A 24,496-nucleotide genomic window follows, 5' to 3' on the forward strand; every position below is an offset into this window, starting at 1 on the left:
GTAGATATAAAATCTGAGATACGTAAGTTCTATTCAGTTGTGTATTTGTGAACTAAAGTCTTTGAAAATGTAATAAGTTTTACGAAACGCGCCCGTGTCGCGTCAGACTAGAAATAAAAATGAATTTTGGAGAATTAATTTTTGATTTACCTCCAACAGTGAAGCGTAATGTACGAAAGATTGAGAAAATTCGTGTTAGAATTATTAATCTTACTTTTTCGGTCATATTTAATAATATATGTCTACAGGAAAGACTGCTACCAAAATATACTAATATATATATATATATATATATATATATATATATATATATATATATATATATATATATATATATATATATATATATATATATATATATATATATATATATATATATATATATATATATATATATATATGTCGTACCTAGTAGCCAGAATGCACTTCTCAGCCAACTATGCAAGGCCCGATTTGCCTAATAAACCAAGTTTTCCTAAATTATTATATTTTATATAATAATATATATATATATATATATATATATATATATATATATATATATATATATATATATATATATATATATATATATATATATATATATATATATATATATATATATATATATATATATATATATATATATATATATATATATATATATATATATTTTTTTTTTTTTCAAAGACTTTAGTTTACACATACACAACTGAATAGAACTTACACATCTTCGATTTGTTTATATCTACATTTGAGTGAGGTGGATGGGGTGAGGTGGTATTAATAGGGTATTAAATTCCTAAACACAAGACAGAACACGAAACAATGGGTATTGAATGGAAGTGACTGTAGAAAGCCTATTGGTCCATATTTCTTGATGCTTCTATATTGGAACGGAGTCTTGAGGTGGGTAGAATATAGGATTATATTATATAGGAAACAAGGATTATCAAGAAACTAACAACGTTATATGGAGGACCTATGGCAATTCCAGGACCAAGAGATGGCTTCCTGAACCTGGCAGGAATTAACCTCACTGAGGACCGTCACTCTCCTAAATCTGGGTATAACCTGTCACGTTATGTCCAGACCGAGTGAGATGGCCCGGAAAGTGGAGTTAGAAATTCTGTTGAACGACATATTCGACCTCGAGACACAAAAGAAGGTCGCTACCAAAGATACTTTACAAGCAGAACTTATTGCGGAAGGAGGAAAGAATCGAGGCAACTACAGAAGCACCATACTGTCCCCCGAGCTCAAAGCGGCAGCTAAAAGCCTTCGTGAGAACAAGGAGATAGTTGTCAGGAGAGGTGACAAGTCGCCAATATACGTCATTCTTAAAAAAGACGAATATCTGGCGAAAATGAACCTCATACTCTCTGACCAAACTAAATTCCAAAGGGTAACGAAGGACACTACAGCCGAATTGAAAGCAAAGGTCAACAAACTGATCGAAACTGTGAACGCCAAGAAATCCGGACTCCACCTGCCAAAGATTATTGGGGAATATAAACCTGGATATGCGTATGGAAATGTCAAGACACACAAGCCTGGAAGCCCACTTCGGCCAATCATTAGCCAGATATTCACACCCACATACAGACTGGCGAAGCGACTCAACGGCCTGCTGACTCCTTATGTCCCTTGCCCCTTCACCCTGAAGTCTCCAAAGGAATTTGTTGACTTACTGCGGGGCACACGGGCCACAGGGATAAGAGCCTCGTTGGACGTCGAATCACTGTTTACCAACGTACCTGTGAACGAGACAATCGGGATGATAGCCGACAGAGTGTATCGTGATCCGGCCTGTACTCCTCTTGACATACCCGAAAATATTCTAAGGAAACTACTCCAAGCTTGTATTAAAGAGGCACCTTTCTTGAGCCCGGATGGGCACATGTATAAGCAAGTAGATGGGGTCGCCATGGGTTCTCCCCTAGGTGTCCTGTTTGCAAACTTCTACATGGGTACCATCGAGCAAAAAGTCTTAGTCGACATGAACTTGAAACCTGCCATATACTGCAGGTATGTTGACGACATTTTACACAGGTACCTGATGTCAGACATCTGCAGGAGCTGAAGGAGGCATTTGAGCAGAGTTCCGTGCTGCGTTTCACTTACGAGATGGAAAAGGATGGGAAGCTGCCCTTTCTAGATGTAACAGTCATGGAAAAGAGCGGAGGTTTCCACACTGCAGTCTACACTAAGGAAACGAACATAGAAATGTGTCTAAATGCCAACAGCGACTGCCCAGACAGGTACAAGAAGAGTGTTGTTAACGCCTATGTCGACCGTGCTCTCAGCCACAGCTCAGAATGGAAGCAAGTCGACGAAGAACTCTGTAGGGTAAGGCAGGTCCTAGTCAACAACGGCTTCTCCAATGGTTTCGTCGAAGACATCATAAGAAGGAAAGTGAAAGGCAATGCAACCTCTGAAGAGACAACTAACACAACACCCAGTTTGAAACGTCCCTCCGGATTTGAGCCGTTGGTAGAGACAGTTCTAGTATACAGGTGTTTACTGAAAAGAGAAAGATCATTACCATGAACACCAACATTCATCACAGGCTTACCGGACTTTGGAGGAGTCTGTTTGGGTTTAGGTGATTCGGTATTTCCTATGTATTGAGACTTACCACATTTATCTATGGTATGTCCATAGATTCTACAATACTTACAGTACAATTGCGAGCCAGCTTGATCGGTACTCACTTTCTCGTAACTGTAGCACGACTTCTTACTGGATGATGGTTCTGGTGTCAGTCGGTGGATGAGGCTGTAAGTGTCAGCCGACTTAGCACACTTTAGGTAGTCGGTTTCTTCTTTATCTGCTAAATATAGGCGGACAGGAGGCGGCACACGCCTCAAGAATTCTTCAACTAGCATGAGGTTGACGAGTTCTGCAAAAGTAGAGACATGTGCGGCTTCCAGCCATTTCATAAAATATCTCCTTTTGGTATTAGCAAATTCGAGAAAGGTAGTGGTACTTGCCTTCAGGTGGTCACGGAATTTCCTTCGATAACTTTCGGTGGAGAGAAGGTAGGCGTCCAACACTGCTTGTTTCAGAGTCTGGTAGTCATTCTCAGTCGCCAAAGTACTGAGTGTAACTGCAGCTCTACCTGTGAGATGTACTCTGAGAAGGGTTGCCCATTGGTCGGCAGGCCAACTAAGTTGATTAGCAAGGGTTTCAAAGGTGGTAAAAAACACATCAACTTCTGTCTCTACGAATGGTGGCATTAACTTACTTGCATGTGATATATTGAAACTGACAGGAAGACTGGCAGTATCTTGCTGGCGTTGAGCGAGGTGTGTAGTTTCCAGCTCGAATTCTCGTTGACGACATTCCATAGCCAGAGCTGCTTGTTGTTTGTCATGTTCGCGTTGCATCTCCAATTGGCGTTGTTTTGTTTCAAGCTGTATTCGCTCACGTTCACGGAGTATTGCAATCTCACGTTCTTGTTCATCTTTTCGTATGGCAGCTGCTTCCCTTTGTTGTTCGCGTTCGATCTTGGCCAGCTCTAGTTTGAGTTTCATCGTTGCCAAATCAGTTTTATCTGCAATAAAGTAAGTTTCGTGAGTTTCAGAGTCTATCTTACCTTTCTCTAAGAGATGATCCAGTAACAGGTTATGTATTTCATTTTTGTTGGCTTGGTAGGGAACTTCTACTTGATACTCATGTGCAAGAGTTTGTAATTCAGTCCTCTTGGCACGACTTAAAGTCCCTATTTCACCTGCTGGATCTGTACGGAAAGCTTGGAGACGAAACATGGTGAAATTAGCAAATAAATGCACAACGAATATACTGTTGTGATATGGTGAATGTCAGAAACAGGACAACGTGGCAACTGGTACCTATCCTGTGGAATCGTTAACAATTAATGTTAATTTCAAGATAAATGATTAATAAATCAAGGTCGCAGGAAATCTTGTACCCGGTACTCAATGTAAGAGGATAAGGGCAAGAAAATCCGACTAAACTAGCGAAACTGAGTTTCTAAAACAAATGAAACAGTTAATTGCCTCAAAAGTAAATTAGGTAGTCCAAGAATGTAGGCATACCTTGCCGAGTCTATAGGACATAAGCAAGTTTTTCCCACTGAAATTAATATGATACTTACAGAATTAGCGAACATTTGTGCTCTGAAAAAGAAGGCTAATTCCCTACAAATGTAAATATCATCATCTCTGACCGACGTGTAGGGGTGCGAGGTGTCAACTAGTGACGAGAGCTGCTGCTGAGGTCCCAATTCAGCAACTAAAGTTCGTGCGAGAGGAACTATGACCCTCTTTATCCTCCTACTGTCAGATTGCAGAAGATTAGGTGCTCTTGACCCGGGGACAGACCACAGTACCAATATGATGATCTGCCGAAAATATGAGAAATATCCTAGGGACAAAAGATGGTAAACACGAGTAATAACACGGAGGGAGAGATGACCAATTAAGAGAATGACTAAGGCCTACAGTCACCACGTAATCCAAAGTTGTCTCACCTTCACCATATGCTACTCTCGGAATGCACAATACACACAGCACCATATGAAAATAAAATTGAATATTAAAAATAGTGAAAAGCTACTTTACCAAAGCCAAATACGCTTACCACAAATTTACTATTTGGCACCAGTACCTGAGTGAAGCTCCGTGGACAGGCCCCCACGTAATGTGACGGTAAAGCGTTGGTGTTCGGCTGTTTCAAAAGCTAGGGGCAGGGCCTCGTCACATCACAAAAAAAAAAAAGAGAAGTTTGTCCTTTCGTCTGTGGTAAGGTATTGGGAAGACACACAAAACACAAGTATATAAACAATGAAATTTTAATTACTCTAGTATATTAGTATATTTTGGTAGCAGTCTTTCCCGCAGACATATATTATTAAATATGACCGAAAAAGTAAGATTAATAATTCTAACACGAATTTTCTCGATCTTTCTTACGTTTCTTTTCACTGTTGATGGTAATTCAAAGATCAATTCTCCAAAATTCATTTTTATTTCTAGTCTGACGCGACACTTGAGCGTCTTATGTAATAAGTTTCGTAAAACTTATTACATTTTCAAAAACTTTAGTTTACAAACACACAACTGAAACTGAATAGAGCTGATTGATTGATTGATAAAGATTAAGCCACCCAAGAGGTGGCACGGGCATGAATAGCCCGTAAGTGGTGCAATTTTTTTTCTCAGTATTCTGAGTTTGCATTTAACCATCAAGCTGTTATCGCGGGGGAGGATACTGCTTCACAGTCTTTATGAGGGTGTCCAGCTGCTGAACACCTTTGTTGACCAGGAGAGTGGCTGTGTTGATGGCTTCAGGGTGGCCACTGCATGATTCAGGAACTCTTAAAGCTCTTCTAAGGTCACTGGTTGCTTCACATTCCAGAAGATAGTGAAGTAATGGCTTTTCTGTGACAGTTTGGCAGAAGATGCACTCTCTCTGTCGGGGTTCACCAATCTCCCAGTTGCATCTGTAACCTAGACGTAGTCTATATAACCTAACTGCTGTTTCCCTGTGAATTCCTTTTGGGATATTTAACCTTTCTAATTTGGTTGCCTGAAGATACCATTTTGCAGATGGCGAACCTTCAGCTATTCTCCGGTGTAGGTAGGCTTTGTTGAGATGTGAGAGTTTTTTGGTGATGATGTTTTTTATGTTCTCTAGGCTGGGTTGAATTGTTTTATGTATCACTGGATGACGAGTTGCCAATTTAGCAATTTCATCAGCTTTTTCATTTAATGGGATTCCAATATGGGATGGGATCCAGTTTAAAGTTATGTTGAGTCCTTTGCCTTTAGCGACTGCTCCAAGATACAAAATGGTGGTAATTATTTCCACATTATCTTTCCACTGTTTTTGTCCTAGTATTTGAAGTGCAGCTTTTGAGTCTGTGTGTATGATTGCATTTTGAGTGTTTTGTGCAATCACATATGCGAATGCCTGTTGTATGGCAAATAGCTCAGTTTGGGTTGATGATACTAGTCCTCCCAGTCTCCAATATGCCTGTACGCTGGTCGTGCAAAGAGCAGCGCCAGCACTCTCATATTCTGTGTCCACCGATCTGTCTGTGAAGATGTGGGTGGCTCCTGCTACTGCTATGCTATACATTTGCTCTTCTATTATGCGCCTTAGGATTGTCGGATCATAGGCAGCCTTTTTCATTGGGAGACTTTCTATTACTATTTTGAAAGTAGGCTCTTCCCACGGCGCGGAAGGAGTGTAATTTGGGTGTGGATGATCACCCTCTCTATCAAGAATCATGTTTTTTAAATGTAGTCTGTTTACGACTTTTCCTGCTCTTGCAACCCAAGAGTTTCCATTGTTTTGGCCTAGTCCAACCACCAAGGCCTGCCGTACTGGGATTGGATCAGAAGAAATAATTATCTTACTGACAATTGTAGCTGTCCTTTGTGATATTCTTTCTTGTAGAGAGGGTAAACCCGTCTCCAGTCTAAGAGTTTCAAGCCTGGTCCACATGGGGGCTCCCAGTGCTGCTCTCATAGCATTGTTTTGGGCAACTTCAAGCTTTTTCCACTGTTGGTGTGACAGACTTGTGAGTGCAGGTGCTACATAATCGATCACTGATCTGACAGCCTGTACATAGTATGTGCGAAGGACTTGCAGATTGGCTCCTCCAGAAAGGGAGGTTAGCGACCTGAGAATTGCCGTCCGGGCCGCAGTTCGCTCTCTCAAGTAAGTGACCTCAGCATTAAAATTCATGTGTGTGTCCAGGATGATTCCTAGATACTGATAGGTGTCGACCCATTTAATTGGTTGACCCTGTACTGTGAGTTGGATGTTGGGCTTCGCTATTTTTATGGGCATGGCCTTTGACTTTGAGGGGTTGAGTTTGATCCCAATCTGTTTTGCCTTTTTACTGATGCAGTCTAAGCATTTGGGTGCAAGGCACGCCGCATCCCTTCCTTTTATGATGATGACAAAGTCGTCTGCGTAGTTTAGCAGCCTGCAGTGATGTGGAAGTTTCAACCTCATTATTCTTTCCATTAAACAGTTGAAGAGAGAGGGCTGAGAATACCTCCTTGCGGTGTACCATTTTCATGTCTTTTGTACTCAGAGACTGTGCCATGAAGTTTTACTCTTGCTTCTCTGTTTATGAGACAGTTTTTGGTCCAGGAGAGCAGGTTGCCTCTGACCTCTTTGTCAATGAGGCAGCAGAGAATAGCTGGGGCGCTAGCCAGTTCAAAGGCTTTTTCGAGGTCCAGGAATATCAGCATTCCTGGTCTGTCATTCAAGTGGGCTAACAGAGTTGTAATACATTCCACTGTGCCAACCCCTCTTCTATAGGCATACATATCATGGTGCAGTTTAGGCATTTTCCACTCCAGTCTGTTGAGTGCCATTCTGTCAGCAGTCTTGGCTGCACAGCTTTGGAGAGAGATGGGCCTGGGATTAGCTGGATCTTTGGGTTTTGGGATCGGCACTATGTCTGCTCTATTCCAAGCAGAAGGTCTAGTTTGAGAAGTCCAGGCTAAATTAATTAACCTTAGGTATGCAGCGTCTCCCTCTGGGCCGAGGTTTCTAATCATTTTATAGGTTATTTTGTCGGCTCCAGGGGATGTAACCTTGGAGTTTTTCTTAGCCCGATTGAGCTCATCCAGTGTGAAGGGGGCATTAGTGTCAGAGACTTCTTCACATGCTGTAAGGATTCTGTGCCACCTTTCTTCCTCTAGTCCGGTCTGTACTGCTAATACATCTGGTGGAAGTTGATTGCTGGCTGCTCTCTCTGCAAACCTGGTTGCCAGTACTTCGGCTTCCTGTTGAGGATCCTTGGGGTGTGGAGCTTTAGGTGTTTTATTCCCTTTGGGCCCGGTGAATTTGCTGCCACATCTCTCCGAGAGAGGTGTGTTCATTCAGGTGTGAACACCATTCCAGCCACTTTTGTTCTTTTATTTGTCTGGTCTCTCGATGTACATGTTCCTTGACCTCACAAAGTAAGATCCAGTTGCGGTCACTTGGCTGCTTTTTGTATAGCTTTCTTGTTCTATTGAGTCTATGGTTGAGTTCTTTGACACGTTCGCAATAGTACCAATGATCTTTATGGTGTCCGGTGGACTGTTTTTTCAGTGGGATTGAGTGGTTGGCTGCACTTTGAATCGCTTTGACAAATTCTTGTTCTGCCTGATTAATGTCTTCGGGAAGATCATAGTTTCTTTGCCACTCTGAAATGAGGTTTTGAAATCGGTCCCAGTTTGCTAAAGCAAAGTTCCAGGCTTCAGATGGAGGCGGAGGTGGGGTGGGTAGGTCTAACTGAAGATCAATTTGGACCCCATAGTGGTCGCTTGTCAGTGTGGGCTCAACTGACCATGTTGCTGCATCTCTTAGGGAGGCTGAAACGAAGGTTAGGTCTAATCTGCCTCCTTGGATGTGGGTAGGTTCATTCTTGTTTAGGATTTGTATTTCTGGAAGCTGGTCCAGTAGATGTGTAATGTGTATGCCGGCTTCATTTGTTTTGTTCGAGCCCAGTGCCAATCGATGATGGGCATTAAAATCTCCACAAATGATTGTGTTGTCGCGTGTCCAAATAACACAGAGAGATCCATTTCGGCTTGTGGAGACCTGTACACATTGAACACCTCAAGTTTGTCGTGTCTTAGCTCAATGGTGACTCCCATTACCTCTGTCCCTGCTCCACAATTGGGTGGGCTGGTTATGGATTTGGAGATCAGGTCACATTTTACATAGATTGCACATCCCCTGGATTGCCCATTGATCCATGGAAGGAAGAAGCCTCGATAGCCTGAGATTTTAGGATCTAATCCGGCTCGAAGCAAGCTCTCCTGTATTATCAGGATGTCTATGCCCTTGGTTGCTGCTATGCATTGCAAGTGTTGCAATTTAGTGCGCAGTCCTTGCGCATTCCATTGCAGGATCTTTAGAATTCTAGGTTCTTGGAATTTGCTGATAATTCCGTGGTATCCATGGAGTCTGATGAACACGCCATGGAAGTTGCAATTGGTGTATAGGTTCTTAGTGGACCTGAAATTGACTCATCAATGTCGCTTTCCGACGAGCTGGACTCTATCTGCTTTTTATGGGGGTGTCTCCGGCCCTGCTGTCTTGACGGTGTGGATATTACATCTTCGAATTTTTCGAGCTTGAGCTCAATTGTCTTCCGAGTCTCTGTGGTTTGCCTGATTCCATGTGAAGACAGCAGACTTTCGATCAACTCAGTGACCAAAGTTTTGAGCATTGGCCAGAGAGCGTCCAGTTCAGTGGGAGCACTATTTAATGTTGTGCAGGTTAGGGGCCTAGTGGCTTTTAGACCCTTCTCGGTGGTAACTTTGGCACTGGAATTGCTACTCCTATTGGCCCCAATGTGCTTGCTGGATGAAATGGGAGGCCGACTGCTTTGAACATGATTCTTGTGTCCTCCATCTTTCTTTTTGTCCTGTACTGTCTTCTCACCCTTCACCATGGCCGATGGTGAAGGGCCGTGTGCCCCCTCTTCCTGAATGGGTAAACCCCACGTGGTTTTAGTGGGCATGGGAGCTGGTATTCGTTTTGGTGGGGGTTTCGGCTCCGCTGTAGGCGTGGTGGGGTTCGTTTGAAGCCTTTTGAGCCTTTCAGGGCATTTCAAGTTCCAGGCATGATGTGCCTTGGATTATGTTCAAGATTGATTGATTGATAAAGATTAAGCACCCAAGAGGTGGCACGGGCATGAATAGCCCGTAAGTGGTACAATTTTTTTTTCCCAGTGTTCTGAGGTTGCATTTAACCATCAAGCTGTTATCGTGGGGGAGGATACTGCTTCGCAGTCTTTATGAGGGTGTCCAGCTGCTGGACACCTTTGTTGACCAGGAGAGTGGCTGTATTGATGGCTTCAGGGTGGCCACTGCATGATTCAGGAACTCTTAAAGCTCTTCTAAGGTCATTGGTTGCTTCACATTCCAGAAGATAGTGAAGTAATGGCTTTTCTGTGACAGTTTGGCAGAAGATGCACTCTCTCTGTCGGGGTTCACCAATCTCCCAGTTGCATCTGTAACCTAGACGTAGTCTATATAGCCTAACTGCTATTTCCCTGTGGATTCCTTTTGGGATATTTAACCTTTCTAATTTGGTTGCCTGAAGATACCATTTTGCAGATGGCGAACCTTCAGCTATTCTCTGGTGCAGGTAGGCTTTGTTGAGATGTGAGAGTTTTTTGGTGATGATGTTTTTTATGTTCTCTAGGCTGGGTTGAATTATTTTATGTATCACTGGATGACGAGTTGCCAATTTAGCAATTTCATCAGCTTTTTCATTTAATGGGATTCCAATATGGGATGGGATCCAGTTTAAAGTTATGTTGAGGCCTTTGCCTTTAGCGACTGCTCCTTGATACAAAATGGTGGTAATTATTTCCACATTATCTTTCCACTGTTTTTGTCCTAGTATTTGAAGTGCAGCTTTTGAGTCTGTGTGTATGATTGCATTTTGAGTGTTTTGTGCAATCACATATGCGAATGCCTGTTGTATGGCAAACAGCTCAGTTTGGGTTGATGATACTAGTCCTCCCAGTCTCCAATATGCCTGAACGCTGGTCGTGCAAAGAGCAGCGCCAGCACTCTCATTTTCTGTGTCCACCGATCCGTCTGTGAAGATGTGGGTGGCTCCTGCTACTGCTATGCTATACATTTGCTCTTAAGAACATAAGAACATAAGAACATAAGAACAAAGGTAACTGCAGAAGGCCTATTGGCCCATACGAGGCAGCTCCTATTCTATAACCACCCAATCCCACTCATATACTTGTCCAACCCGTGCTTGAAACAATCGAGGGACCCCACCTCCACAATGTTACGCGGCAATTGGTTCCACAAATCAACAACCCTGTTACTGAACCAGTATTTACCCAAGTCTTTCCTAAATCTAAACTTATCCAATTTATATCCATTGTTTCGTGTTCTGTCCTGTGTTGATACTTTTAATACCCTATTAATATCCCCCCGGTTATGTCCATTCATCCACTTGTAAACCTCTATCATGTCACCCCTAACTCTTCGCCTTTCCAGTGAATGCAACTTAAGCTTTGTTAATCTTTCTTCATATGAAAGATTTCTAATTTGGGGAATTAACTTAGTCATCCTACGCTGGACACGTTCAAGTGAATTTATATCCATTCTATAATATGGCGACCAAAACTGAACTGCATAATCTAAATGGGGCCTAACTAGAGCAAGATATAGCTTGAGAACCACACCAGGTGTCTTGTTACTAACGCTGCGATTAATAAATCCAAGTGTCCGATTTGCCTTATTACGAACATTTATGCATTGATCCTTTTGTTTTAAATTCTTACTAATCATAACTCCCAGATCCCTTTCGCAATCCGACTTCGCAATCACAACACCATCTAGCTCGTATCTTGTAACTCTATCATCATTACCTAACCTCAGAACTTTACATTTATCAGCATTAAACTGCATCTGCCAATCCTTTGACCATTTCAAAACCCTATCTAGATCAACTTGAAGTGATAGTGAGTCCTCCTCCGAATTAATTTCCCTACCGATTTTCGTATCATCGGCAAATTTGCAAATGTTGCTACTCAAACCTGAATCTAAATCATTTATATATATTATAAACAACAGAGGTCCCAGGACAGAGCCTTGAGGCACTCCACTTACAACATTTTCCCACTCTGACTTGATTCCATTTATACTAACTCTCTGTTTCCTTTGGTATAGCCATGCCCTAATCCAGCTTAATATAGCACCCCCAATACCATGAGACTCTATTTTTTTTAATCAGTCTTTCATGTGGCACTGTATCAAAAGCTTTGCTAAAGTCAAGGTATACAACATCGCAATCCTTACCACTATCAACTGCCTCAACAATGCTAGAATAAAAAGATAACAAATTTGTTAAACATGAACGGCCATTTATAAAACCATGTTGCGACTCAATTATTAATTTATGTTTTTCAAGATGAAGACGAATTTTATTTGCTATTATAGATTTGAGTAACTTTCCCACAATAGACGTTAGGCTAATTGGTCGATAGTTAGACGCAAGTGATCTATCTCCTTTCTTAAAAACTGGTATCACATTAGCAACTTTCCAAAACATAAGAACATAAGAACATAAGAACAAAGGTAACTGCAGAAGGCCTATTGGCCCATATGAGGCAGCTCCTATTCTATAACCACCCAATCCCACTCATATACTTGTCCAACCCGTGCTTGAAACAATCGAGGGACCCCACCTCCACAATGTTACGCGGCAATTGGTTCCACAAATCAACAACCCTGTTACTGAACCAGTATTTACCCAAGTCTTTCCTAAATCTAAACTTATCCAATTTATATCCATTGTTTCGTGTTCTGTCCTGTGTTGATACTTTTAATACCCTATTAATATCCCCCCGGTTATGTCCATTCATCCACTTGTAAACCTCTATCATGTCACCCCTAACTCTTCGCCTTTCCAGTGAATGCAACTTAAGCTTTGTTAATCTTTCTTCATATGAAAGATTTCTAATTTGGGGAATTAACTTAGTCATCCTACGCTGGACACGTTCAAGTGAATTTATATCCATTCTATAATATGGCGACCAAAACTGAACTGCATAATCTAAATGGGGCCTAACTAGAGCAAGATATAGCTTGAGAACCACACCAGGTGTCTTGTTACTAACGCTGCGATTAATAAATCCAAGTGTCCGATTTGCCTTATTACGAACATTTATGCATTGATCCTTTTGTTTTAAATTCTTACTAATCATAACTCCCAGATCCCTTTCGCAATCCGACTTCGCAATCACAACACCATCTAGCTCGTATCTTGTAACTCTATCATCATTACCTAACCTCAGAACTTTACATTTATCAGCATTAAACTGCATCTGCCAATCCTTTGACCATTTCAAAACCCTATCTAGATCAACTTGAAGTGATAGTGAGTCCTCCTCCGAATTAATTTCCCTACCGATTTTCGTATCATCGGCAAATTTGCAAATGTTGCTACTCAAACCTGAATCTAAATCATTTATATATATTATAAACAACAGAGGTCCCAGGACAGAGCCTTGAGGCACTCCACTTACAACATTTTCCCACTCTGACTTGATTCCATTTATACTAACTCTCTGTTTCCTTTGGTATAGCCATGCCCTAATCCAGCTTAATATAGCACCCCCAATACCATGAGACTCTATTTTTTTAATCAGTCTTTCATGTGGCACTGTATCAAAAGCTTTGCTAAAGTCAAGGTATACAACATCGCAATCCTTACCACTATCAACTGCCTCAACAATGCTAGAATAAAAAGATAACAAATTTGTTAAACATGAACGGCCATTTATAAAACCAAACTCTGGCACTCTGCCTGACTCTATTGATTTATTAAATATGGTTGACAGTGGGTCACAAAGCTCCTCTTTGCATTCTTTAAGCACCCTAGCAAACACTTCATCCGGCCCTGGGGATTTGTTTGGTTTGAGTTTTACTATTTGTTTAAGAACATCCTCCCTGGTAACTGCTAAACTCGTCAACCTGTCCTCGTCCCCACCCACATAGACTTGTTCGGCTGAAGGCATATTGTTAAGTTCCTCTTTAGTAAATACAGATACAAAATATTTATTAAAAATACTACTCATCTCTTCATCACTATTTGTTATTTGACCTGTCTCAGTTTTTAATGGACCTATCCTTTCCCTAGTCTTAGTACGATATAACTGAAAAAACCCTTTAGGATTTGTCTTTGCTTGCCCTGCTATGCGAACTTCATAGTTTCTTTTTGCTTTCCTTATTTCTTTTTTAACATTTCTAACCAGTTGTACGAATTCCTGTTCTAAAGTGACCTCCCCATTTTTAATCCTTTTGTACCAAGCTCTCTTTTTACCTATAAGGTTCTTCAAATTCTTTGTTATCCACTTTGGGTCATTAGTATACGATCTATTCAATTTGTATGGTATACTACGTTCCTGTGCTTTGTTTAGAATATTCTTAAATAAGTTATATATTGAATCCACATCGAAATCCCCATTTAAGTCACCTATCGCTGGGTTCATGTCTCGCTCCAAGACCGGCCCACACCCCATACCCAAGCCTTTCCAATCAATTTGACCCAAAAAATTTCTTAGGCTATTAAAATCAGCTTTTCGAAAATCTGGCACTTTAACAGAATTTTCTCCTACTGGTCTATTCCATTCTATGCTAAATCTGATTTCTTTGTGATCACTGCTCCCTAGCTCACTCCCTATTTCGATGTCATTAATTTGTGTTTCCCTGTTAGTTAACACTAAATCTAAAATATTATTTTCCCGTGTTGGTTCCTTAATGTGTTGCGTAAGAAAGCAATCGTCAATTAATTCTAGAAAATCTTCTGCTTCACTATTCCCTGTTTTGTTCAACCAGTTTATTCCGCTAAAATTAAAGTCACCCATGACATAAATACTGTTAGATCTAGATGCTCTAGATATTTCATCCCATAGATGCTTTGCTTCCATTCTGTCTAAATTTGGTGGCCTATATATTACTCCTATTATAATATTATTAGCTTTTTCGTTTAATTCAATCCAAATAGTTTCTGTGTGTGGCTCTGTTTTGATTCCCTCTTTGAGACTACATTTCAAATTGTCCCTAACATATATGGCTACTCCACCTCCTCGTCTAATATATCTATCTGTGTGAAATAGTTTAAATCCATATATTTGATATTCAGCTAATAGTTCTCTATTTTCTACATTCATCCACGTTTCGGTAAGTGCAATAATATCTATTTTTTCTGTGCAGACAAGAGCATTTAATTCGTTAATTTTATTTCTTAGACTCCTACTGTTAGTGTAATATACCCTAAGTGAATTGTTATTTTGCGGACCTTCTCTTTCCCTGATCGTTTTGCCAATTCCTTTCTCCCACAAACACATACTTTTATTACCTCCTTCCTCCAAATCAATTCCCATACCTCTATCTACTAACAGTTTAAACCCAAACAAACACCTCTAACCACAGCAACAACCCCAGCTCTCGATAGATGCACCCCATCACGAGCATACATTTCATTTCTTCCATAGAAGTGTTCCCAGTTGTCTATGAAAGATATTGCATTTGATTTGCAATATCTTTCCAGCCGGCAATTGACACCAAGTGCCCTCGATATCCATTCATTTCCCACTCCCTTTCTTGGAAGAATGCCACATATGATCGGGATTCCTCCCTTGCTCCTAACTAACTCTATGGCTGTTTTATACCTCTGAATCAGTTCCTCACTCCTGACTCGACCAACATCATTTCCTCCCACGCTAATGCAAATAATGGGATTGTTCCCATTACCAGCCATAATATCATTCATGTTGTTTATAATATCACCAATGCCAGCTCCGGGATAGCAAACCCTTAACCTGTTCCCCCTATCTCTAGCACAAAACGTTCTATCCAAATACCTTATCTGGGAATCTCCCACAACTAATGTTTGCTTAGGTACTTCCTTTACTTTCTGAGGGGCCTGCGCTTCCTTTCTCTTCGTTGCTTTCCCTTTTGCGCGATCCACAGTCTCTCCACAGCACTCGTCCTCCAAAACGTCAAATGAATTTGAAGTTGCTATGGCGTTTGAAGGCGGCTTTATCAGTCTTCTTAAGGCCCCTGTCTTTCGCAACTCTCCAAGACGAGGTCCCTTTACTGCTGGTCTCCTCCTTCGTTACTTCTCGTTGTTTTTTAAGCTGACGCACCTCCTCCCGCAGAGAGTCCAACTCTGTCCTCAGGGCTCCCACTAGAGTCACCAGGTCCTTCACTACAACTTCCATATTGCTATGATAATATAATAACACTCAGGAGCTCCGGTTAACACAACCTCTCACTGTGACTTCACCTGACCGACTCTTCTATTATGCGCCTTAGGATTGTCGGATCATAGGCAGCCTTTTTCATTGGGAGACTTTCTATTACTATTTCGAAAGTAGGCTCTTCCCACGGCGCGGAAGGAGTGTAATTTGGATGTGGATGATCACCTTCTCTATCAAGAATCATGTTTTTTAAATGTAGTCTGTTTACGACTTTTCCTGCTCTTGCAACCCAAGAGTTTCCATTGTTTTGGCCTAGTCCAACCACCAAAGCCTGCCGTACTGGGATTGGATCAGAAGAAATAATTATCTTACTGATAATTGCAGCTGTCCTTTGTGATATTCTTTCTTGTAGAGAGGGTAAACCCGTCTCCAGTCTAAGAGTTTCAAGCCTGGTCCACATGGGGGCTCCCAGTGCAGCTCTCATAGCATTGTTTTGGGCAACTTCAAGCTTTTTCCACTGTTGGTGTGACAGATTTGTGAGTGCAGGTGCGGCATAATCGATCACTGATCTGACTGCCTGTACATAGTATGTGCGAAGGACTTGCAGATTGGCTCCTCCAGAAAGGGAGGTTAACGACCTGAGGATTGCCGTCCGGGCCGCAGTTCGCTCTCTCAAGTAAGTGACCTCAGCATTAAAATTCATGTGTGTGTCCAGGATGATTCCTAGATACTGATAGGTGTCGACCCATTCTATTGGTTGACCCTGTACTGTGAGTTGGATGTTGGGCTTCGCTATTTTTATGGGCATGGCCTTTGACTTTGAGGGGTTGAGTTTGATCCCAATCTGTTTTGCCTCTTTACTGATGCAGTCTAAGCATTTGGGTGCAAGGCGCGCCGCATCCCTTCCTTTTATGATGATGACAAAGTCGTCCGCGTAGTTTAGCAGCCTGCAGTGGCTGCAGGCTGCTAAACTATGGGAGTTTCAACCTCATTATTCTTTCCATTAAACAGTTGAAGAGGGCTAAGAATACCTCCTTGCGGTGTACCATTTTCATGTCTTTTGTACTCAGAGACTGTGCCATGAAGTTTTACTCTTGCTTCTCTGTTTATGAGACAGTTTTTGGTCCAGGAGAGCAGGTTGCCTCTGACCTCTTTGTCAATGAGGCAGCGGTTCAAGATTGATTGATTGATGAAGATTAAGCCACCCAAGAGGTGGCACGGGCATGAATAGCCCGTAAGTGGTGGCCCTTTTGAGCCATTACCAGTATCAAGAGCTGATTCTGGAGATCTGTGGAGTCGCGACTGCACCCTGCGTGACGGGAGATGTCTCCCTTATGAATGTGTTAAGATGAAGATGAAGCAACCTAAAAGGTGGCACGGGCATAAATAGCCCGTAAGTGGTGGCCATTTTAAGCCATTACCAGTATCAAGAGCTGATACTGGAGATCTGTGGAGGTGCAAATGCACCCTGCATGACGGGAGATGTCTCCCTTGTGAATGTTTTAAGATGAAGATGAATCCACCCAAAAGGTGGCACGGGCATAAATAGCCCGTAAGTGGTGGCCATTTTATGCCATTACCAGTATCAGGAGCTGATACTGGAGATCTGTGGAGGTGCGAATGCACCCTACATGACGGGAGATGTCTCCCTTGTGAATGTGTTAAGATGAAGATGAAGCCACCCAAAAGGTGGCATAGGCATGAATAGCTCGTAAGTGGTGGCCCTTTTGAGCCATCACCAGTATCAATAGATGATACTGGACAGCGGTTCAATTGATTGATGATTGATGATTGATAAAGATTAAGCCACCCAAAAGGTGGCACGGGCATGAATAGCCCGTAAGTGGTGGCCCTTTTGAGCCATTACCAGTATCAATAGATGATACTGGAGATCTGTGGAGGTGCGACTGCACCCTACGTGACGGGAGATGCCTCCCGTGAGCGGTTCAAGCGTGGGTTGGATATTTATATGAGTGGGATTAGGTGGATAGGACCTACTTCGAATAAGAACATAAGAACATAAGAACAAAGGTAACTGCAGAAGGCCTATTGGCCCATACGAGGCAGCTCCTATTCTATAACCACCCAATCCCACTCATATACTTGTCCAACCCGTGCTTGAAACAATCGAGGGACCCCACCTCCACAATGTTACGCGGCAATTGGTTCCACAAATCAACAACCCTGTTACTGAACCAGTATTTACCCAAGTCTTTCCTAAATCTAAACTTATCCAATTTATATCCATTGTTTCGTGTTCTGTCCTGTGTTGATACTTTTAATACCCTATTAATATCCCCCCGCATGGACCAATAGACCTTCTACTGTTACGTTTATTCTTATGTTCTTATGGAAAGGCAAAGAGTTAAGGGTAAAATGATAGTGGTGTACAAGTGGATGAACTTATATATCAAAGGAGATATTTATAGAGTATTAAAAGTATCAACACAAGACATAACACGAAACAATAGGTATAAATGGAAAGTTGAGGGAAAGTTACTCGAATCTATAATAGCAAATAAAATTCGTCTTCATCTTGAAAAACATAAATTAATAATTGAGTCGCAACATGGTTTTATAAATGGCCGTTCATGTTTAACAAATTTGTTTTCCTTTTATTCTAGCATAGTTGAGGCAGTTGATAGTGGTAAGGATTGTGATGTTGTGTACCTTGACTTTAGCAAAGCCTTTGATACAGTGCCACATGAAAGACTGATTAAAAAGATAGAGGCTCATGGTATTGGGGGTGCTATATTAAGCTGGAATAGGGCTTGGCTATACCAAAGGAAACAGAGAGTTAGTATAAATGGAGTCAAGTCAGAGTGGGAAAATGTTGTAAGTGGAGTGCCTCAAGGCTCTATCCTGGGACCTCTGTTTTTATAATATATATATATGATTTAGATTCAGGTTTGAGTAGCAACATTTGCAAATTTGCCGATGATACGAAAATCGGTAGGGAAATTAATTCGGAGGAGAAGAACAAAGGTAACTGCAGATGGCCTATTGGCCCATACGAGGCAGCTCCTATCTATAACCACCCAATCCCACTCATATACATGTCCAACCCGCGCTTGAAACAATGGAGGGACCCCACATCCACCACGTTACGCGGCAATTGGTTCCACAAATCAACAACCCTGTTACTGAACCAGTATTTACCCAAGTCTTTCCTAAATCTAAACTTATCCAATTTATACCCATTGTTTCGTGTTCTGTCTTGTGTTGATATTTTTAATACCCTATTAATATCCCCCCTGTTATGTCCATTCATCCACTTGTAAACCTCTATCATGTCACCCCTAACTCTTCGCCTTTCCAGTGAATGCAACTTAACCTTTGTTAATCTTTCTTCATATGAAAGATTTCTAATTTGGGGAATTAACTTAGTCATCCTACGCTGGACACGTTCAAGTGAATTTATATCCATTCTATAATATGGCGACCAAAACTGAACTGCATAATCTAAATGGGGCCTAACTAGAGCAAGATATAGCTTGAGAACCACACAAGGTGTCTTGTTACTAATGCTGCGATTAATAAATCCAAGTGTCCGATTTGCCTTATTACGAACATTCATGCATTGATCCTTTTGTTTTAAATTCTTACTAATCATAACTCCCAGATCCCTTTCGCAATCCGACTTCGCAATCTCAACACCATCTAGTTCGTATCTTGTAACTCTATCATCATTACCTAGCCTCAGAACTTTATATTTATCAGCATTAAACTGTATTTGCCAATCATTTGACCATTTCAAAACCCTATCTAGATCAACATGAAGTGATAGTGAATCCTCCTCCGAATTAATTTCCCTACCGATTTTCGTATCATCGGCAAATTTGCAAATGTTGCTACTCAAACCTGAATCTAAATAATTTATATATATTATAAACAACAGAGGTCCCAGGACAGAGCCTTGATGCACTCCACTTACAACATTTTCCCACTCTGACTTGATTCCATTTATACTAACTCTCTGTTTCCTTTGGAATAGCCATGCACTAATCCAAGTTAATATAGCACCCCCAATACCACGAGCTTCTATTTTTTTAATTAGTCTTTCATGTGGCACTGTATCAAAGGCTTTGCTAAAGTCAAGGTACACAGCATCACAATCCTTACCACTATCAACTGCCTCAACTATGCTGGAATAAAAAGTTAGCAAATTTGTTAAACATGAACGGCCGTTTGTAAAACCATGTTGCGACTCATTTATTAATTTATGTTTTTCAAGATGGAGACGAATTATATTTGCAATTATTGATTCAAGTAACTTTGCCACATAAGACGTTAGGCTAGTGTTGTTATATCATCATAGCAATATTCAGAGTGTTGTTATATCATCATAGCAATATGGAAGTTGTAGTTAAGGACCTGGTGACTCTAGTGGGAGCCCTGAGGACAGAGTTGGACTTTCTGCGGGAGGAGGTGCGTCAGCTTAAAGAACAACGAGAAGTAACGAAGGAGGAGACCAGCAGTAAAGGGACCTCGTCTTGGAGAGTTGTGAAAGACAGGGGCCTTAAGAAGACTTTGATAAAGCCGCCTTCAAACGCCATAGCAACCTCTAATTCATTTGACGTTTTGGAGGACGAGTGCTGTGGAGAGACTGTGGATCGCGCAAAAGGGAAAGCAACGAAGAGAAAGGAAGCGCAGGCCCCTCAGAGGGTAAAGGAAGTACCTAAGCAAACATTAGTTGTGGGAGATTCCCAGATAAGGTATTTGGATAGAACGTTTTGTGCTAGAGATAGGGGGAACAGGTTAAGGGTTTGCTATCCCGGAGCTGGCATTGGTGATATTATAAACAACATGAATGATATTATGGCTGGTAATGGGAACAATCCCATTATTTGCATTAGCGTGGGAGGAAATGATGTTGGTCGAGTTAGGAGTGAGGAACTGATTCAGAGGTATAAAACAGCCATAGAGTTAGTTAGGAGCAAGGGAGGAATCCCGATCGTATGTGGCATTCTTCCAAGAAAGGGAGTGGGAAATGAATGGATATCGAGGGCACTTGGTGTCAATTGCCGGCTGGAAAGATATTGCAAATCAAATGCAATATCTTTCATAGACAACTGGGAACACTTCTATGGAAGAAATGAAATGTATGCTCGTGATGGGGTGCATCTATCGAGAGCTGGGGTTGTTGCTGTTGCGAACTCGTTAGAAGAAGTGGTTAGAGGTGTTTGTTTGGGTTTAAACTGTTAGTAGATAGAGGTATGGGAATTGATTTGGAGGAAGGAGGTAATAAAAGTATGTGTTTGTGGGAGAAAGGAATTGGCAAAACGACCAGGGAAAGAGAAGGTCCGCAAAATAACAATTCACTTAGGGTATATTACACTAACAGTAGAAGTCTAAGAAATAAAATTAACGAATTAAATGCTCTTGTCTGCACAGAAAAAATAGATATTATTGCACTTACCGAAACGTGGATGAATGTAGAAAATAGAGAACTATTAGCTGAATATCAAATATATGGATTTAAACTATTTCACACAGATAGATATATTAGACGAGGAGGTGGAGTAGCCATATATGTTAGGGACAATTTGAAATGTAGTCTCAAAGAGGGAATCAAAACAGAGCCACACACAGAAACTATTTGGATTGAATTAAACGAAAAAGCTAATAATATTATAATAGGAGTAATATATAGGCCACCAAATTTAGACAGAATGGAAGCAAAGCATCTATGGGATGAAATATCTAGAGCATCTAGATCTAACAGTATTTATGTCATGGGTGACTTTAATTTTAGCGGAATAAACTGGTTGAACAAAACAGGGAATAGTGAAGCAGAAGATTTTCTAGAATTAATTGACGATTGCTTTCTTACGCAACACATTAAGGAACCAACACGGGAAAATAATATTTTAGATTTAGTGTTAACTAACAGGGAAACGCAAATTAATGACATCGAAATAGGGAGTGAGCTAGGGAGCAGTGATCACAAAGAAATCAGATTTAGCATAGAATGGAATAGACCAGTAGGAGAAAATTCTGTTAAAGTGCCAGATTTTCGTAAAGCTGATTTTAATAGCCTAAGAAATTTTTTGGGTCAAATTGATTGGAAAGTCTTGGGTATGGGGTGTGGGCCGGTCTTGGAGCGAGACATGAACCCAGCGATAGGTGACTTAAATGGGGATTTCGATGTGGATTCAATATATAACTTATTTAAGAATATTCTAAACAAAGCACAGGAACGTAGTATACCATACAAATTGAATAGATCGAATACTAATGACCCAAAGTGGATAACAAAGAATTTGAAGAACCTTATAGGTAAAAAGAGAGCTTGGTACAAAAGGATTAAAAATGGGGAGGTCACTTTAGAACAGGAATTCGTACAACTGGTTAGAAATGTTAAAAAAGAGATAAGGAAAGCAAAAAGAAACTATGAAGTTCGCATAGCAGGGCAAGCAAAGACAAATCCTAAAGGGTTTTTTCAGTTATATCGTACTAAGACTAGGGAAAGGATAGGTCCATTAAAAACTGAGACAGGTCAAATAACAGATAGTGATGAAGAGATGAGTAGTATTTTTAATAAATATTTTGTATCTGTATTTACTAAAGAGGAACTTAACAATATGCCTTCAGCCGAACAAGTCTATGTGGGTGGGGACGAGGACAGGTTGACGAGTTTAGCAGTTACCAGGGAGGATGTTCTTAAACAAATAGTAAAACTCAAACCAAACAAATCCCCAGGGCCGGATGAAGTGTTTGCTAGGGTGCTTAAAGAATGCAAAGAGGAGCTTTGTGACCCACTGTCAACCATATTTAATAAATCAATAGAGTCAGGCAGAGTGCCAGAGTTTTGGAAAGTTGCTAATGTGATACCAGTTTTTAAGAAAGGAGATAGATCACTTGCGTCTAACTATCGACCAATTAGCCTAACGTCTATTGTGGGAAAGTTACTCGAATCTATAATAGCAAATAAAATTCGTCTTCATCTTGAAAACAATAAATTAATAATTGAGTCGCAACATGGTTTTATAAATGGCCGTTCATGTTTAACAAATTTGTTATCTTTTTATTCTAGCATTGTTGAGGCAGTTGATAGTGGTAAGGATTGCGATGTTGTATACCTTGACTTTAGCAAAGCTTTTGATACAGTGCCACATGAAAGACTGATTAAAAAAATAGAGTCTCATGGTATTGGGGGTGCTATATTAAGCTGGATTAGGGCATGGCTATACCAAAGGAAACAGAGAGTTAGTATAAATGGAATCAAGTCAGAGTGGGAAAATGTTGTAAGTGGAGTGCCTCAAGGCTCTGTCCTGGGACCTCTGTTGTTTATAATATATATAAATGATTTAGATTCAGGTTTGAGTAGCAACATTTGCAAATTTGCCGATGATACGAAAATCGGTAGGGAAATTAATTCGGAGGAGGACTCACTATCACTTCAAGTTGATCTAGATAGGGTTTTGAAATGGTCAAAGGATTGGCAGATGCAGTTTAATGCTGATAAATGTAAAGTTCTGAGGTTAGGTAATGATGATAGAGTTACAAGATACGAGCTAGATGGTGTTGTGATTGCGAAGTCGGATTGCGAAAGGGATCTGGGAGTTATGATTAGTAAGAATTTAAAACAAAAGGATCAATGCATAAATGTTCGTAATAAGGCAAATCGGACACTTGGATTTATTAATCGCAGCGTTAGTAACAAGACACCTGGTGTGGTTCTCAAGCTATATCTTAAGAACATAAGAACATAAGAACAAAGGTAACTGCAGAAGGCCTATTGGCCCATACGAGGCAGCTCCTATTCTATAACCACCCAATCCCACTCATATACTTGTCCAACCCGTGCTTGAAACAATCGAGGGACCCCACCTCCACAATGTTACGCGGCAATTGGTTCCACAAATCAACAACCCTGTTACTGAACCAGTATTTACCCAAGTCTTTCCTAAATCTAAACTTATCCAATTTATATCCATTGTTTCGTGTTCTGTCCTGTGTTGATACTTTTAATACCCTATTAATATCCCCCCGGTTATGTCCATTCATCCACTTGTAAACCTCTATCATGTCACCCCTAACTCTTCGCCTTTCCAGTGAATGCAACTTAAGCTTTGTTAATCTTTCTTCATATGAAAGATTTCTAATTTGGGGAATTAACTTAGTCATCCTACGCTGGACACGTTCAAGTGAATTTATATCCATTCTATAATATGGCGACCAAAACTGAACTGCATAATCTAAATGGGGCCTAACTAGAGCAAGATATAGCTTGAGAACCACACCAGGTGTCTTGTTACTAACGCTGCGATTAATAAATCCAAGTGTCCGATTTGCCTTATTACGAACATTTATGCATTGATCCTTTTGTTTTAAATTCTTACTAATCATAACTCCCAGATCCCTTTCGCAATCCGACTTCGCAATCACAACACCATCTAGCTCGTATCTTGTAACTCTATCATCATTACCTAACCTCAGAACTTTACATTTATCAGCATTAAACTGCATCTGCCAATCCTTTGACCATTTCAAAACCCTATCTAGATCAACTTGAAGTGATAGTGAGTCCTCCTCCGAATTAATTTCCCTACCGATTTTCGTATCATCGGCAAATTTGCAAATGTTGCTACTCAAACCTGAATCTAAATCATTTATATATATTATAAACAACAGAGGTCCCAGGACAGAGCCTTGAGGCACTCCACTTACAACATTTTCCCACTCTGACTTGATTCCATTTATACTAACTCTCTGTTTCCTTTGGTATAGCCATGCCCTAATCCAGCTTAATATAGCACCCCCAATACCATGAGACTCTATTTTTTTAATCAG

This window comes from Procambarus clarkii, chromosome 52, assembly GCF_040958095.1.
Source record: "Procambarus clarkii isolate CNS0578487 chromosome 52, FALCON_Pclarkii_2.0, whole genome shotgun sequence".
In the NCBI taxonomy this organism is placed as follows: domain Eukaryota; kingdom Metazoa; phylum Arthropoda; class Malacostraca; order Decapoda; family Cambaridae; genus Procambarus; species Procambarus clarkii.